This window comes from Sus scrofa, chromosome 13 (assembly GCF_000003025.6).
Source record: "Sus scrofa isolate TJ Tabasco breed Duroc chromosome 13, Sscrofa11.1, whole genome shotgun sequence".
In the NCBI taxonomy this organism is placed as follows: Eukaryota; Metazoa; Chordata; class Mammalia; order Artiodactyla; family Suidae; genus Sus; species Sus scrofa.
The window spans coordinates 104,894,460-104,911,453 of record NC_010455.5 but is presented as its reverse complement, the minus strand read 5'-3'; the positions used below and the strand labels follow the sequence as shown (position 1 = coordinate 104,911,453).

At 35.4% G+C, this 16,994-nt stretch overlaps 1 long non-coding RNA gene across 1 annotated transcript in view; it reads right to left on the bottom strand.

Moving 5' to 3' along the window:
* Positions 9,584–16,994, bottom strand: part of LOC102166278 — a 29,694-nt gene continuing 22,283 nt past the window's right edge. The window contains exon 3 of the long non-coding RNA XR_307016.3: positions 9,584–16,587. This is a non-coding gene — a long non-coding RNA (uncharacterized LOC102166278). The remainder of the gene's footprint in view (positions 16,588–16,994) is intronic.

The window sequence follows — 16,994 nt, the reverse complement described above, 5'->3', positions numbered from 1 at the left end:
TAGTTGGAGGCAGGCACCCCTATCCTGAGCATTAACTGCTTCTTGAGGTCTACTTACCAGATGCCAGTACCAGTAAAAATATCTCCAAGCATTGACAAATGTAATCCTAGGGACAAAATTGCCCCCATTTGAAAACTACTGATAGTAGTTTTCCACTCAGATTTGAACTTACTAAAGTTTGTTTGGAATATTGCAATAAGTACTTGGGCAGAAGGGCTGAGAAAAAAAGGCAACAAGATGGAGACTGTTAAATACTCATTGTGTTGCTAGCCAAGTTCTGAAGCTGCTGATTCAGAGGAATGAAGTGTATGATTCTTTGCTCTTAATGTTTGCAAAGTTTGCTGACCTGAAACAATTTCACTTGATACTCAAAGCATGGAGAATCTTTTTTTTTTTTTTTTTGTCTTTTTTTTTTTTTTTTTTGTCTTACTGGGGCTGTACCCAAGGCATGTGGAGGTTCCCAGGCTAGGGGTCTAATTGGAGTGTTGCCACTGGCCTATGCCGCAGCCACAGCAACACTGGATACTTAACCCACTGAGCAAGGCCAGGGATCAAAGCTGCAACCTCATGGTTCCTATTCAGATTCGTTCCCGCTGTGCCACAATGGGAACTCCACAGCATGGGGAGTTTTTTTTGATCTCTCAATCTTTATATTTTTACTCACCCTTTTACACTGCAAATATTTAAGTACTCCATAGAACTTTTTCTTAATTCACTTCTACAATCTACCTGGATAATCTTTAGGACTGTCATAAATTCAAATAATACCACTGTCTGATACATCTAAATTATTGCCATCCATCCTAACTTTTACCCAGAAATTTCCGTTTGAATTGAAAACCTCCAACCCATTATCTGACTCCCCAAAGCCTGTTCTTCATTTTTAATCTGTTGGAGCTTCATCATCCTCATGAGAAATGAGGAATGAGAAACTGATCCAGGTTCAAATCCATCCTCATCTATTCCAGTGTTTCCTCAGTCTCCCCACTTTACATCCATCTCCCCAACTTTCTGTTTTTTTCTTTTTTCTTTTTTTTTTTTTTTTTTTTTTGCCTTTTCTAGGGCTGCTCCCACGGCATATGGAGGTTCCCAGGCTAGGTAGGGGTCGAATCGAAGCTGTAGCTACCGGCCTACGCCAGAGCCACAGCAATGCAGGATCTGAGCCGCGTCTGCAACCTATGCCACAGCTCAAGGCAAGGCCGGATCCTTAACCCCCTGAGCAAAGCCAGGGATCGAACCCGCAAACTCATGGTTCCTAGTCGGATTCATTAACCACTGCGCCACGATGGGAACTCCCTCCCCAACTTTCTGAACTGCCAACTTCAACCTCCAGCTCCAGATGCAAAGAGGGAAAACTTACATAGGCTTAATCAGCTCCCTCATCATGTGAGCTCAAATCCCTTATATATCATTCCTAGTAATGCTATGTCTTCAGTGGAATTAGGTAGGAACTTTTCATTTTAGTTTTACCTTCTTTTCACCATTTTCTTCTCCATAGGGGAGACAAATCTTGCTGTGCAGTCTTCATTTTTGTCTATGTCTTATATTTTTCACCTTCATTTTTCATCCTGTTCTCTTTCAGGTCTTTGTCAACTTCAATAGTTCCCATCTGGTCAGCCAGCCCCCAATCCCTTCTTAAATTCTTTGTTCAAATGGACCTTGGACCTACCTTTCTAAAAAGTATCCATCCATTCATTTTTTATTCATTCATGTGTACAAAATATTTAATGAACACTTGCTGTATATCAGACACCATCATGGACGTTATAGATGAAGTGAAAAAGATAGACATAACTCCTTCTCCTATAGAGTATACACAGTAATGAGGGAGACAGGAAAATAGCATGAAACTTCAATAAAATAAGTATAAATGATGATAGTGCTTAGGAAGAAATGAGAAATCTGAAGAGATACAGTATAACTAAAGGAGTGAAGAGAGGCCCATTCTAGATAATATCTGGAAACACCTCACAAGGAGGGATATTTAAATTGAAGCCTGAATAGAGAACAGAAGCTAAAGCTATCAGTCAAGTCTGTTTGAAGAAACTCAATGGCTCAGAGTGATACATGAAGGATTTTTTTTTTTTTTTTTGTCTTTTGTCTTTTTAGGGACACATCTGCAGCATATGGAGGTTCCCAGGCTAGGGGTCCAATCAGAGCTACAGCTGCCAGCCTATGCCACAGTCAAAGCAAAGCAATATCCAAGCTGCATTTGCAACCTACACCACAGCCCATGGCAATGCCGGATCCTTAACCCACTGAGCAAGTCCACTGATAGAACCCACAACTCATGGTTCCTAGTTGGATTCATTTCTGCTGCACCAAGACGGGAACTCCCCAATTATAGAGGGATGTGAGCTCACATGATGGGGGAGCTAATTAAACTTATGTAAGTCTTCCATTTTTGCATCTGGAGCTGGAGGCTGAAATCAGCAGGGCAGGATATTGGGAAAATGGATAGGACGTGGGGAGAGTGAGGTCACACTGGAACAGATGAGGATGGTCTAGAACCTGTATCACTTTGTCACCACCTCCAAGCTACCAACCTCAATGATTCATGTTACTTTCAGGAAAAGCTGGAATCTTTGTCATGGAGCTAACATGCACTTAGTATAGATGTAGAGGAAGCCAAAGGAGAATATTCTAGTTTCTGAAGGAGCAAGAGGCCCTGGTGCTGTCCCTTACTAACAAGGTGAGCCAACTGAGAAGAGAAAACCCATGTGAACTACAACAGCATCTGCACACAGTTCTTTGTACCAACTGAGTGTGAACAGAATATATATATTGCTCCTCTTCTGCCTTTCAAATCTCATTCCAAATATCCTTGTGTTTTTTTCTAATTTGAAACTATGCCAGAAAGAGGATTCAGGGAAATGTGATTCCCACATAGCTAGGTTGACATAGTAATATCCTACTGCTCTAGAAGGGTAAGGAGTGGGGAAAAGTGCTCTCCAGGCACTGGGACTAATATATGTGAAATCCTTGAGGCATTAGTGTTTGGCACATTTAATGAACTGAGAATGAAAAAGGTGGGACAATAAGAAGGGAGCAGGAGAAAAGCATGGAATGATATTAAAGAGACAAGCAGCATTGAGGTTCTGCCATGTCACATGACCATGGAGGTGGAAAATGATCACCATTTCCTTCAGTATTCTGTTTCCCCCACAGTAAACCCAAGTTCCTTGCCTTTGATAAAATGGGGCAACAACATCTAAATGAAGTGCAAATGTGCAGGATGCTCTGCACATACCGTGTAATTACCTGAGAAATAATAAAAATCCCATTCTTGGGCCTCACGGCAGAGATTATATTTTTAATTGGTCTGAGCTGTATTCCTGATGTGGGCAAAACTAGCATAGCATGGAGATGGGCTCATAGCAGGATACTCCTAGATATTTGAGGATTTTCCTTAGCAATTTGGCTCTGGAAAGTGAAAAGTTAAGAAAATAAATTAATTCATTGGAAATCAAATATTAAGTCTTTTTGTAATATGGCACATTAGATTTTTTCCAGCATCTGCTTGAAGTCTTAGTAGGGAAAGATCTTGATGGCTACTTCCATTCTGGATGACTAACTGTGAGGATAGACTTGCAAGGTCACTTTCCTTATCACCCTCTTTTTCTATCCTGGGTTTTGAATTATGTAACTCTTCCTTCTGCTTTCTACTCACCCAATCCTCCTCCTACTAAAGAAAATGAAATAAGACTGAATATGCTTGTGAAGAGATTTATAAATTGTATTTTATTCTCTACTGGACTCCTCAGATATACCTGATGTTTAAATAGAAAAACTTCTTGGTAACAGATTATTCTTTCCCCTTGTCCGTATTAAGACATAGCAAAGGGGTGACAATATGAAAACAAGAAAGATTAAGTTTTGGTTTTCAATGTCGAGTTTTAAGTTTTGGTAGAGGCAAGTTGCTTCTACCATTTCCTATACTTTTCTGCTACGCAATCTCAGATGATTCAAAGTAATATTACTAAGCCAACATTAGGTTTGGTTAACTTCATTGATTTCATAGTAGATACATAATAGGAGGTAGATATTCAGTATGTCGATTTATGGAATATATTTATATGGCTATAAGCAATGTCATAAAATAATGTCTCTGAAGTCAAACTGCTTCCTCCATCACTTTACTCTATGACTGGGGCCAAATCACTTTGCTTCTTAGTGCTGTATAGTTCTCATTTATAAAATAATGATAAAAATACTCCATGGGTTTGTTATCAATTGTGAAGATTAAATGAGTTACTGTATGAAGCACTTAAAAAGCACCAAACTCTACATAAACTTACTCTTAGTATGTGTATATGTGGGTATACACACACATACATATGTATTATGTGTTTGCATTTATTTATAATCTTTTATGTATTTTAATCTGTTACGTAAATGTTCTTAGAAGAAATACATAATTATTTTTTTTAATTACCAGATAACATTACAGAATGTTACTCCTGAGGATTTGCACAATTGAGACATCTCAGCTTGTCCTGGGGAAAAAGATGAAGCTGCAGATATTAAGCTTGTTTATCCTTTCTATCACTGAGAGATTTTGAGGTCTCAAGTGGAATAGAAGGAAAAGTAAGATTCTCACAATTGTCATGTAGCAGGATAGCATTTCAGTTATTATGCTATTCATGAAAGGTTATAGTCTCAAAGAGGTAATTTTTATTCAGCATTATTATAGGGTATGCAATTGATTCCATTCATTTCAGTAAAGGGAATCAGATCATAGATGATAAATTTCTTTTCAAAGAAAAATACTTGCAGCTCTAGAAAGTAAATTATGAGGCTACATTCATGTCATGAACAGAATAAAGAATGACAAGAGGTAGTAGCACTTTCCATTATTTACCAGTGGTCCTCCTTTCCTTTCTTTAGTGTCTATTACTCTATGAAATGGTGTTTATTGGTCCTTACTTTTCTCTTTCATGTGAGAAGAACAATTGCTATACTCCCATCACAAGGTCATGTTGGCCTTCCTCCTCCCCCTACTGCTTTTTCCTGCTGCTATAAATTACACACCCTCTGCTGCATTCCAGCCAAGAACAAAGATCAAGATTAATGCTTTAACTGGGAGTTATCTTTATTGTTGTTGTTTTATCTTTATTGTTTATATGTAATATTGATATTGTATTTATTTACAACATTAGATGGTATTGTAAATTCAGCAAAGAGAATAGTTACCTCTGATGTCCCTGGTTGTTCCAACAGGATAATAGACTCTTGGAATCAGACTTTTAGAGCTATGGCAGACTGGAGAATTTATCTATTCAAGATTCTTCATTTTACAGAAGAGGAAAGAGAGGTAAAGAGAGGGAACATGGACACAGCTCTGTGTAAACCCCTTTCTTACAAATAAAGCAACTACTATAGTCAAAAATAAAATCACCATATCCACCATAACCACAATAAGAAAAGATGGACAACTTACCTAAAAAGGCTAAGTAATCATAACAGGAAATGAAAAATATGAAAAATATGAAAAGTGGTAGGAGTAAAGAATAAAACTGGAAATAAAAGACGCTACATGCATCTTATTCTAAAGAGAGACATGAGCAAATGTGGCCAGATACCCTCAAGGTTTTTTTTTTTTTTTTTGTCTTTTTTGGGCCACACCTGCGGCATATGGAATTGATGATATGGCTGCTGGCCTACTCCACAGCCACAGCAATGCAGGATCTGAGCTGTGTTTGTGACCTACACTGCAGCTTATGGCAATGCTGTATCCTTAACCAACTGAGCAAGGCCAGGGATCGAACCTGCATCATCTTGGATAAACTAGTTGGGTTTGTTACCACTGAGCCACTGTGGGAACTCCCCCAAGATCTCAAATCCCTCCTTACTACTAGAGAAAAATATTACTAGTACCGTTATTTATCTTCCCCAAATGGTCAAAATTCTAGAAACTATACTGTGTGTATACAATTGAAGAAATTGTTGATACTTGATTTTAAAAAAAGAAGACTTTGTGAATGGTGGTATTCAAAATTTTTGAAGGAGTGTCTGATGAAAAGGGTATCAAGTAGTCTATGAAACTACAGAGAAAACTAAGAAATAAGTGGGCCTAGATGAGGGACAATTTCTAAATATAAACATAAAAGAGGCAGAAAGTGAGCAACCCAATTTCTGAGAGTGTTCAGACAGAAGGAGGGAGGAAGCCCAGTATTAGCGGCTACCCTCCAAGCACACTTTTTAGACAATGAATAAGATTAAACCTCTTTCAAATAACCTTGAAGACCCTTCCCAAGAAGACACTCATAACACAAAGTAAAAGACATATATAGCTCACTTGGCAGTTGGAGAGTCAAAATGGACAGTTAAACATAAAACAACTATGTTGTGGTATTAAATGTCTTGTTCTTTCCCATCTAGTTAAATAGTATCATTCCTTAAGATCTGTTTTAGGCCCATTTCCTCCAAGACAGTTTCTGTTTTCAGCTGACCTGCAGTCTCTTAATATCATTTACTGTATTGTATTGGTTAGACTCTCAAAACATCTTTTAGGTTCTTAAGCTTCTTGTCTGTGAAATCCTATCAAACTCATTCCCAGTTACATTCAATTTGTCCTAAGGATTTATCACATTGTTTTCATGTTTTTCAATCTCACTCTTATAATACTTATCACATTTCATTTCTATTAGTTTTTACATGTCTATCTCTTCCATAAGACTGGGAGTGTCGTGAGTTCCCATTATAGCTGACTATTATCCATGAAGTCGCGGGTATGATCCCAGGCCTTGCTCAGTGCATTAAGGATCCAGTGTTGCCATGAGATGTGGTGTAGATCACCGATATGGCTCAGATCTGGTATTGCCGTGGCTGTGGTGTAGGCTAGAAGCTATAGCTCTGATTGGACCCCTAGCCTAGGAACTTCCAAATGCCACAGGTGTGGCCCTAAAAAGACAAAAAAAAAAAAAAAAGACTGGGAGTGCCTTGAAAGCAAGGACATTGTTTTGCTATTATTGTAGTATCAGTGTATCTGTGCTTAGAGTGTGAATTGCAAGTGTCCAGTAAACATTTGTAGATTAACTGAATGAATGTATACATACATGAGTAAAGAAATAAGAATGTCTTGCCTGTGACTTAGAGTGGAAATCCTAAAGGCTTAGATCATGCCTTATATTTCCTGATACCTCAGAGCACTTGTTTTGTATATCATAGAACAAACACTAAATATTACTGCGTGCTATGATTTAATTGTCTTTAGCTTATTTATTCTGTCATAATAGAGTATGTTACGCAACATTATATTTTGATTTATATGTTTTACAGGTTCATCTATAAAAGTGAAGCAAATTTAGAATTTACCACTTATTATTATATTTTATGGTCTGTCACAGTCTTGAAGCCTATTGTCTTCTAGGATCCTATGCAAAGCACTCCAGAAATACACATCAACAAGAAAAAAAATAAAAAATCATGTGATACTGATGTTAATGAATAATTGTATGAGTGGAAAGTTATACTAAAAAATAGAAAAAAAGTCAAGGAGGAAATTACTTTCATGATGTCACTCATAGCTCGCTCATTCCACAAACATTTCTCAAATATCCACTCTGCAAATATTTCTAGAGCATCTGCTAAGGCTCTGAAGATAAGACTTTTTCTTTTCCTTTTCATTATGTAAAAATAGCTATTGTAAGGATTTTTTTTTGCCAGTCACAGTGCCAACCTCCAAATATAAATCATCTTATGAAATTTTCACAGCAACTGAACAAAAAGAAATATTTCTGTATAACAGATGAGGAACTGAGGCTCAGAGAGATTAAGCCCTGTGTCTCCTAATCCCAGACCTGATGATGGCTGTAGTTAGGACTTGCCCAGGGGCAGCCTGGTTCTGCCACTGACCTCACAGAACTCCCAGGTGAACTCAGTAAGTGCTCACTTTATTCACTGTCCAGAGCATATGACTTTCCCAGAACAAACTGCCGTAACAAAGGCTTATTTAAATATTTGACACAATATATTTTACTGAATAATAATATTTGAAGATTTTATTTTTTATTTTTTTTATTTTTTGGCCATGCTCCTGGCATGTGAAAGTTCCTTGGCCAGGGATTGAACCCTTGCCACAGCAGCAACCTGCACTGTTGCTGCAGTGGTAACACCAGATCCTTAATCCACTGAGCCACAAGGCGACTTCTGAAGTTTTATTTTTTAGAATTATAAAGGACAAAGTGTTACAAGGGTTTCCAAGAAAATCCTTTTTCTTGTGCCCCCAAACCTGAGCGGTCCTCCATTCCCTCCTAAGGTTTCAACTTAGACTTGGAATTCTTATGTCATGTTCTGTTAAGGAGTTGGGCCTTTTATTCTCCACCTGAGGTAGTTCAATAAGCACTGAGTCTGGCAAAATATCTTAGGTGCTGAAGTTCTGCCTTGCCACTTGTGAGTTCTATAAATTGTCACATAACTTGACTAACTCTTTATGTTGTAATCTGTGAACAGAAAAAAAGAAATGTCTACTGAAAATGAAAAGCATCAGTCCCATTGAGTACATCTGGCGATGCATGTCATGTAGTGATAACAGTCTTAGCAAATACTCTCTTGGCAAATGTTGCAGTCTTGCTGAAGTATATCAGTCATTCAATCAGGGCTGACATTCAGCCATTATGCCATGATAAGCCAATATTGGTGATTAAAATATAGAATTACTTCCTGGATAGCAAATAGTTGCTTCTCTGGGCCCTGAGTGTCTCTCTGCTTCCCAAACTGTCTCTTCTACTTTCTTCTTTTAGATCCCTTAGACCTCTCTACCATCCAGAAAATAAAAGGTATCACATGACCCAGCAGGACCCTCCAGAATCCTGCTCCAGTTTCACAGCTTACATCTTTTCTAAATGAACAGCACTCTACTATCCTGGTTGTAAATTAGTTTTTAAAAATATTCTTGCTTTTAACAGATATTTCTTGAGCATTCTAAATGCTTCTCAGAATGAGACATATAGGGCCCTGTCAGAGAATTTAAGGTCTCTGCTTAACCTTTCAGAAAAGAGGACCAATTTCCAAGAAATAAGAAGCTCTGCTGGCAACTTTTTCGACTGTTTTAGAATATGATTATATGCCTGACTTAAAAAAGAGCCGAGAGTAATCAGTATGCTACACAATTTATTAACTGTTTATACTGCTTTCTCTACCACCTGAGAGGCTTATGCTTAATGAGAATTGGGGATTTAAGCATTTAGTTTTATTCTCTACTACAAGGTGTAAATTGTTTGTGTTCTTCTGCCTAGTTTGTAAACTTGCAGGAAGCCTTGGCACCTGGATTCCCATTGACATTTGATTCTTGCTGAATGTTGCATGTGCTGCAAAGCCATTTTTTACTTTACACCAATTTCTCCCTCACCTTAGTCACTAATGACTCATTACTGATCCATTATGGTCCAGCTATTCAACTTTTTTATGGCATAAGCTTGTATTTCATCTTCAAAAAAATCTGTGATTTCAATTTAAACCAGAGGAGCTATTGATGTACAGATGCAGAATATGCTTGAGTAAGCTTTCACATGGGAAATATTTTTTCTGCAACATAAAACTTGTTTCATTAAAGGAAAGTGAAAATGTTGACACCCAGAAATCAGCTGATCAGAATCTTTATTGTTAACAGATTACCATACCATGTATAAGTGTACAGGAGAGAACAGTTTGAGCTGAAGACAACACAAATCCAAAAGAAATTCTGATATTAATAGTGAAATCTATTTTTTTTTTTTTTTGTCTTTCTAGGGCCATTCCTGTGGCATATGGAGGTTCCCAGGCTAGGGGTCTAATCAGAGCTCTAGCCGCCAGCCTACACCACAGCTACACCAGATCTGAGCTGTGTCTGCAACCTACACCACAGTTCACAGCAGTAGCGATCCGTAACCCACCGAGCGAGGCCAGGGATCAAACCTGTGTCCTCATAGATACTAGTCAGATTTGTTTCCGCTGAGCCACGACAGAAACTCCATGAAATCTATTTTATAATTAATACCAGATTCCTTTAACAGGCAGTAAATTATACACTGAGAAATTAACTCTGTTGGAAACATTGACATTGGGTGGTTAGTTCCTAGATGTTGAGTCTGCCATTGGTAGAAGAGTCCATGGAGTATAAGAATGTTGATGTACTTACATTAATTGATAAGTTTATTATAATTGTATAGCTTTTGTAAAGGCAAATATACCCCCAAGCCAGAATTCCTACAGCTCAAAGGAATTCCAATTCTAATTTTGATCACTTTCACAAGATTTTATGCATTAAAATAGTTTTCTCCATCAAATTTCTTAATTACTCTATATAATTATGAATGTAACCATAGCACAAATATGTAAGAAGATTGATTTCTCTGTGTCACCTTGGAGGGCTCTCTGGCTGTAAAGTTGAATGGACACTAGCATTAGATGAAGCAAAGAGTTTGTAAATGTAATACAAGTTTAAAGATGAAGCCAGTCAGCACTGTTCCCTCAATATGCATTGCTTCTTTCCTTTAACTATTCAATGTGAAGAATACATGAGAAAAATCTCAGTGATATTATGAGTGAGAATAACAAACTAGTGAGAACCCAGAGAAATATTCCACAGTTAAAAAAGAAAGAAGTGTATGAGAAACAGAGATTAGATTGAATTTATTCCAAGGCATACTGAAACTTATCTCTACCTAACAATGAAGGAACCAAAGTTTACTTTTCTGATACACACATTTTGTGTAAGCGTCCTTCCTGAGAAGAGTCTCGTATAGAATTGGTAAATATTAGAGATTTAAAGATTATTTTTTTCTTTTTTGACTATCTCACAGCTCTTTTTTCCCTTGAGAAGTGATTTCGCTTTTTTCATTTCTCCCAAGTTGCTAAATGACATTTAGGATGTGATTTAAAGTATCTAAATGTTGTGACTGAAAAAGGACATATAATCCCACAGAATTCAAAGAAAAGTAAGAAGACACAATGCAAAAATAGAAAATAACAAAATCAATTAATTAATAAAATTCAATTCTAAGTACTTTCACAAATATTATGCATTGACTAATTTTATAACATAGACATTGCATTCTAACTCTACCACTTAATGTATGTTTACCTCTTTAGCATCTGTATGTGAAGCCAGGATGAGTTAAACAATAGACTTTCATTGACTACTCATATAGATCTGTTACTGATAATTTCTAAATCAATTTTTTGAGTCAAATTACAAGCTTGGCTTTTGAAAATTTTAAAATATAATTGGTGAAAATACATAAAATAATAAATACTAATACTTCAAGACAATGTAATTGATTTTGTAGTGTGAATTTAGTGATATTATAGGTTTTCAAAAAAAAAGAGTGTGACTTGGGATAAAGTGCTGAAGCAAAAAAAAAAAAAAAGGGAAAAGAAAAAGAGAAGGAAAAAGAGATACTTAGAGACTATCTCTATGAAAATAGAATTAAGTGTTGGAAAGTAGTAAGAATACAGGAAGAACTTAAAGGAAAAGTCCACTCCAAAATGGTAAATGACAAAGGGTGCAAATGACAATAAGTAGAACACTTGCATAGGACATGGGGAAGGGAAATCCAAAGAAACTGGTGTTTCTAAATGGGAGATGACCTAGGAGATAGATTTTGGTGTTCACAGCAGCAGAGTCAGCTGGAAATAGAAAAAAAGAGGCAAAAGTGATTGCTGATAGAATGTTACTAAGAAAATCAAAGAGGCTGGACCATTTTTCAAGCCATGGGATGGTTGAATGTATAGCATTTGCAAAGGAGAAACAACTTCAGACATTATTTTTGGAAGACTTTTTGGCATTAAAGAGAAACAAATCTTCCAAATTAAAAGTGTTAGGAAATAGTAAAGGATCACACACAGCCTGTTATCTTTAAGACAAATGCCTAGAAATGCATTATCCCAGATGATCTGTCCATTCACGCATGGACTTCAAGTAGGGAGACAGAAAAGTAGAATCTCAACTTCAGTGAGCAATGTCAAGAAGAAACCAGATGTGTATGCCATAGTAAGGCCAGTCTCTAATCGCAGCAATACGTTGGAATATTAATAAGAAAAATCAAAGTATAACTCAAGTAATTGGAAGAGAACATGAAGAGAAAGGATGAGACAAACAAATAGAAAATTCTGAGATAGATTTTTACCTGCAGATATGTTTCATTTAGCCTATGCAATGTTTTAATTCAATATTGAATGAGTTCCCAATAGTTAGAAATTAGAATATTTAATATTAAGAAAAAAACCTAGAATTTTAACTTTGAAAAACCCAACTGCATAATTGGCTTCTTATTTCTGAATGGTGAACAAAATGCATTATCTTATTAAGGCATCTTCTTCATACTGTTATTAAGACCATGAAGACTTAAAGCACTTACCCTACCTGCCTGGCTGCTATGTACATCAATATTTAGGATCTTTGTTTTAAAACAATGGTCTTCAAGCTGAACTATACAATCTCCACAGCTCACAAATATTATCTAATGGGGACATGGGCACGGATGGTTTTAAGAGAAGCAAATTCCAAAACTTGTACACACATACATTCCTTAAAATTTGTTTTCCTGAGGAGGTATTAGTTGATGTTATCAACCTGTTTTTCTTAGCCATCTTTTCTTTCACAGTTGTTAATCTTACCATGTTGCACTGCCCCAAAGTGTCAAAGCCAGTAGGTCAACTAGCTATATGAAGAATTCAAAGAATTTGGAGTTCCTGTCAAGGCTCAGCGGTTAACAAACCTGAGTAGCATCCATGATGATGCAGGTTCAATCCCTGGCCTTTCTCAATGGGTTAAGGATCCAGGGTTGCCATGAGCTGTGTGCAGTGTAGGGCACAGAAGTGGCTTGGATCCCGCGTTCCTGTAGCTCTGGTGTAGGCCTGCAGCTACAGTTCCGGTTGGACCCCTAACCTGGAACCTCCACATGCCACCGGCGCGGCCCTAAAAGGCAAAAAGACAAAAGACAACAAACAAAAAACCCCAAAAATAAATAATTGGTATCACCAATTCCTGCTATAGACAAAGGAAGACAAAGCATACACAGAGTTTCATGTCCTTGTCCATCTTAGTAACTTGAAACATGGCTTTAGGAACGGTGTGTTTTGACTAATGATGAAATTTTTCTAACTTATTTTGTAGAGTAAAACCTAAGTAAAATGAAAATTTTCATTGTATATTTTTTCCTTACTCCACACTGCCTCTCTCCAGTTATTTTTGAAAAATGTATTTTTATTGAGGAGATACTCATGAGATAAAAGGGAAGCATTGATAAAAAATATTGATAAAAACATTGCCTCTTTTCCTCCAGACAACAAATTCTTAATAAGGCTCTATGTCTTTATTAAGCTAGCGATTCATCCATCCATCACAGAATTAAAATTTAGAAGTCAAGTGGTAATCTTAGATATATGAAGTCATATTTTTCTTGGTAAAAACTTAGTCTGATGTTACAGATTATTTGTCAAAGAGAAATGCCTCTGCCATTGAAGTTATACGATAGTCATTATTTTTCAAATAGAATTAACCAAATTTGCAGTTAGACAGTTTTAATAAAATATTTTTAAAATATGTTAATGTGAAAGCTTATAATGAAATAAATTTAAATAAACATATTTTTTGATACAGACAAGTATGATGGTGATCAGTAAAACACTTTTAAGCATAACCATACTATATAATGGGTGAATTCTGAATGCAGGAAATGGAATAGAAATGAGAGTTTAAGGAGAAAAGGAAACAGTGATAAACTTACATTCTTTATCATTTATATTTTTAAATAAATAATATTAGGTATTGAATTAATATGGTATTTCAAGTTCAATGGATATATTTGCAAGAGTGGCAAAGAGTTTTAGTTTTGAATGGCAAAATTTACATAATGTAGGAAATTGCACACTTTCACACTATTTAAACTTAAATGAATTTACAAATATGTGAAGATATATATATAACTAAAAAAAAACCTTTTGGAGGCATATAAGTAAGTATATTAGAAGATTACTTTTTTGGAGAAAATTGAGTTTTGATATTTTCATTGGTTACCAAATCTCATTCTTAATTAGGTAGTTACAGGTTATTTAGATATTTGGTCTTGTCATACGTGAATCTGAGGCATTGATATACATATACAATTTTCTAATCTGGTTAAAAGTGAATTAGAAAATTAGGCAGGATTGAATTTTTATAAGAGATCCAGCTGTGAAAGGTTGGGGAAGGCAGACCTAATATAAGTGGATAAAAGCAACATGAAAATGCTTTGAGATCAGACTGGGGGACGTTTGAGAGCAAGAGAATTTTAGATTAATTATAAATAAAATGTCTCTGAGTATTCTAAATTAGCCATCTCAAAGGAATGTTGAGGAGGAAAAGAAGTAAACCTTCTTATAAGGAAAGATTATATTTGAAGTAAAAAATAGCCTAAGTGCTAGATGAAATAAGAAGTAAACAATCCAATAGTATTGAGCGATGGTAATGGATAACATCAAAATACTAAGATATTAAGACTGTGTTACCAATTTACAATTAACAATTGTTTACTATTATTGTTAACAGTTAAATAATTTGACTCAAAAGCATTAAGAGAGACTTGCTGGAAAATATACAATAAAATATCTTTAAAAATTACAGAATAATAAAAAAATTTTAAATACTAATATTCATCAAAAATAATATTAGCTCAAATTTTTTGAGTGCTTGCTGCAGATGAAGCACTATTCTAAATGTTTACTTGCATTAATTCATTATAGTAACTCATTACTTTTCCAACCAATCCTCTGAGAAGGGTTATTATTACAATCATGTGAGCAATTTGAAAAAACTGAGGTACAGTCTATGAAGTCTAAATAAAAAAGAAATTGCCTAAATTAGATAACTTATTTTTCACTCAATCCATAAAATAGAAAAGCGTAAAACCTGTAGCTTTTTAGAAATGAAAGATAAATTCAAGTCTCCTTGGCACAGATTCTCATTTTAGAAGCAATTGAGCATGTGCCTAGACCAAAAGCAAGACCACAATTGGATGGAAGCTCTCCTAATATCTCATCTATTGCCTTAACCTAGCCATATATTTCACTACTAATATGAAGAAAATAATAGTAATGTCAAACAATTGCTCTGAGAAGTAAATTATCATAGAATTTCTTTGAGAAGTAAATCGGTTAAGTCACATAAAACACCTAGAACAGTGCCTGGTATATAATTAGCAATCAATTTAAACTAATGCGGTTGTGTAAACTAATGATTAATTTTATCCAGTCTTTAAGTATGTCATTTTTTCTACAGTTTCAGATTCCTTTCATGTTGCTCCATCATTATATCTTTTAAAAGATACAATCAATTACATAAATGCTCAGAGCCTAATATTATTTGCTTAATGACTTAGAGACGCAATTACCCAAAAGTGTTTTCGTACTGTTAAAAGTTGAAAATATGTGATGTTTGCATGCATAACACTGTATTTTTGGCAATCAATAATTGCGTCTGGACAAATGATGTTTTGAACATAACCATCATGTTCTATGCCTTATAATATATGCAAGATTGAAGTTAACTTTGAAGCAATATATAACTTCTTTTTTTTCATGGTATAGGATACTTTTCTTGTGCACAATTGATTTTTTAATGCAGTGCTTCTAAAGTTGGGAAGTTAAAAGACTTTGGTAAAGGGGACTACATACTTGGAGGAATTTACCAATCTTGAAGGGTGGGTCAATTTGTGGTTTGAAAAAGCTGTCACCTTCTAACCACATATATTTTCAAAGAGGACACTCCTAGTCCTACCTATTATGAACTTGGAAATATGATTAACGATGAAACTAAATAGGAATCTGGGCCATATGTGTATATTTGCTAACAACAACAAAAGAAGAAACAGTTAATGATTAACTTTTGAATAGAGTAATGAGATGTTTTAGAACAATCCTCAAATGAAAACTAAAATTTTTAAAAATGATGGGTTCGGAGTACTTAACAAAAAAGCACCCAACTATTGTTAATCATTTAGAATTTCAACTGAATATTTCAATTCTATTCCAGATAGTTAGCATCATAAAGCATGGATCCTCAACTTCTTTCAATTTTGAGGGGCAGGTGAGAGGGAAGAGGAGGAGCAGATAGTTTACAGGGAGAAAGTGGTATCATATCCATAATATAATTTTGTGGTAAGAAAACTGCAAATTTCATTATTAACTTCTGCAGTATATTGTCAGTTTCTATTCCAACTGTATTTATAAATTATTCTCTGATAGAAAATAGGGCTTTGCATTTATATTTACTGAGTTGCTTAGAATGTTGCATGTAAGAAGTCAAAAATTCATCAAGTAATTATTTATGTGAAATTTTTTTCCCACTATGACTTTAGTTTGTACTACATAAATCTAGAGTATATCATTTTACCATTTACATAATTGACATTTACCACAGTTGTTAAATATTCAGTTAGAATGTTCACAGCACAGTCTTGAAAACTATTGGATTCCAGGTGCTGCTTGTGGGAATTTATGTTTGCAGTAAAATGTCCTCCAACATGAGCAGCTGTGTTTTATCAAGAAGTTTCAAATCCATAACATTCTGTTTCTTCTTTCCTTCTTACATTCTACTTGCACTCACATTCAGATGCGAACACATGTCTGAGAAAGAAAAGACTCAGAGAGGTTGAGAGAAGGAGAAGAGAGAGGGAAAGGGGAAATGAAAAGGGGAGAAGGAGAAGGGGAGGAAAAAACAAAATAGATTGTGATCAACTCAGAGCATTTTCTCTTGAGCTTTTCATAAACAAGCATGTAGACAAGAGACTTAAGACACTGCTTATTTTAATACCCATGAAGTATCATTGTAGTATTTGGAAGTTTTAAAGATTTTTCTTAACTTAGATCAGAACAGTTTACATCACTTCTTTGAGCTTAATTCAGCCAGATAATTAAACATTTATTTTAAAATATAAATAAGACCACAAAGAATTTAGTTTATCTTACTATGGCTATTACTAATAATAGGCCACATAATCGTCACCTTCAAGCAGAGAAAAACTCGCATGTCT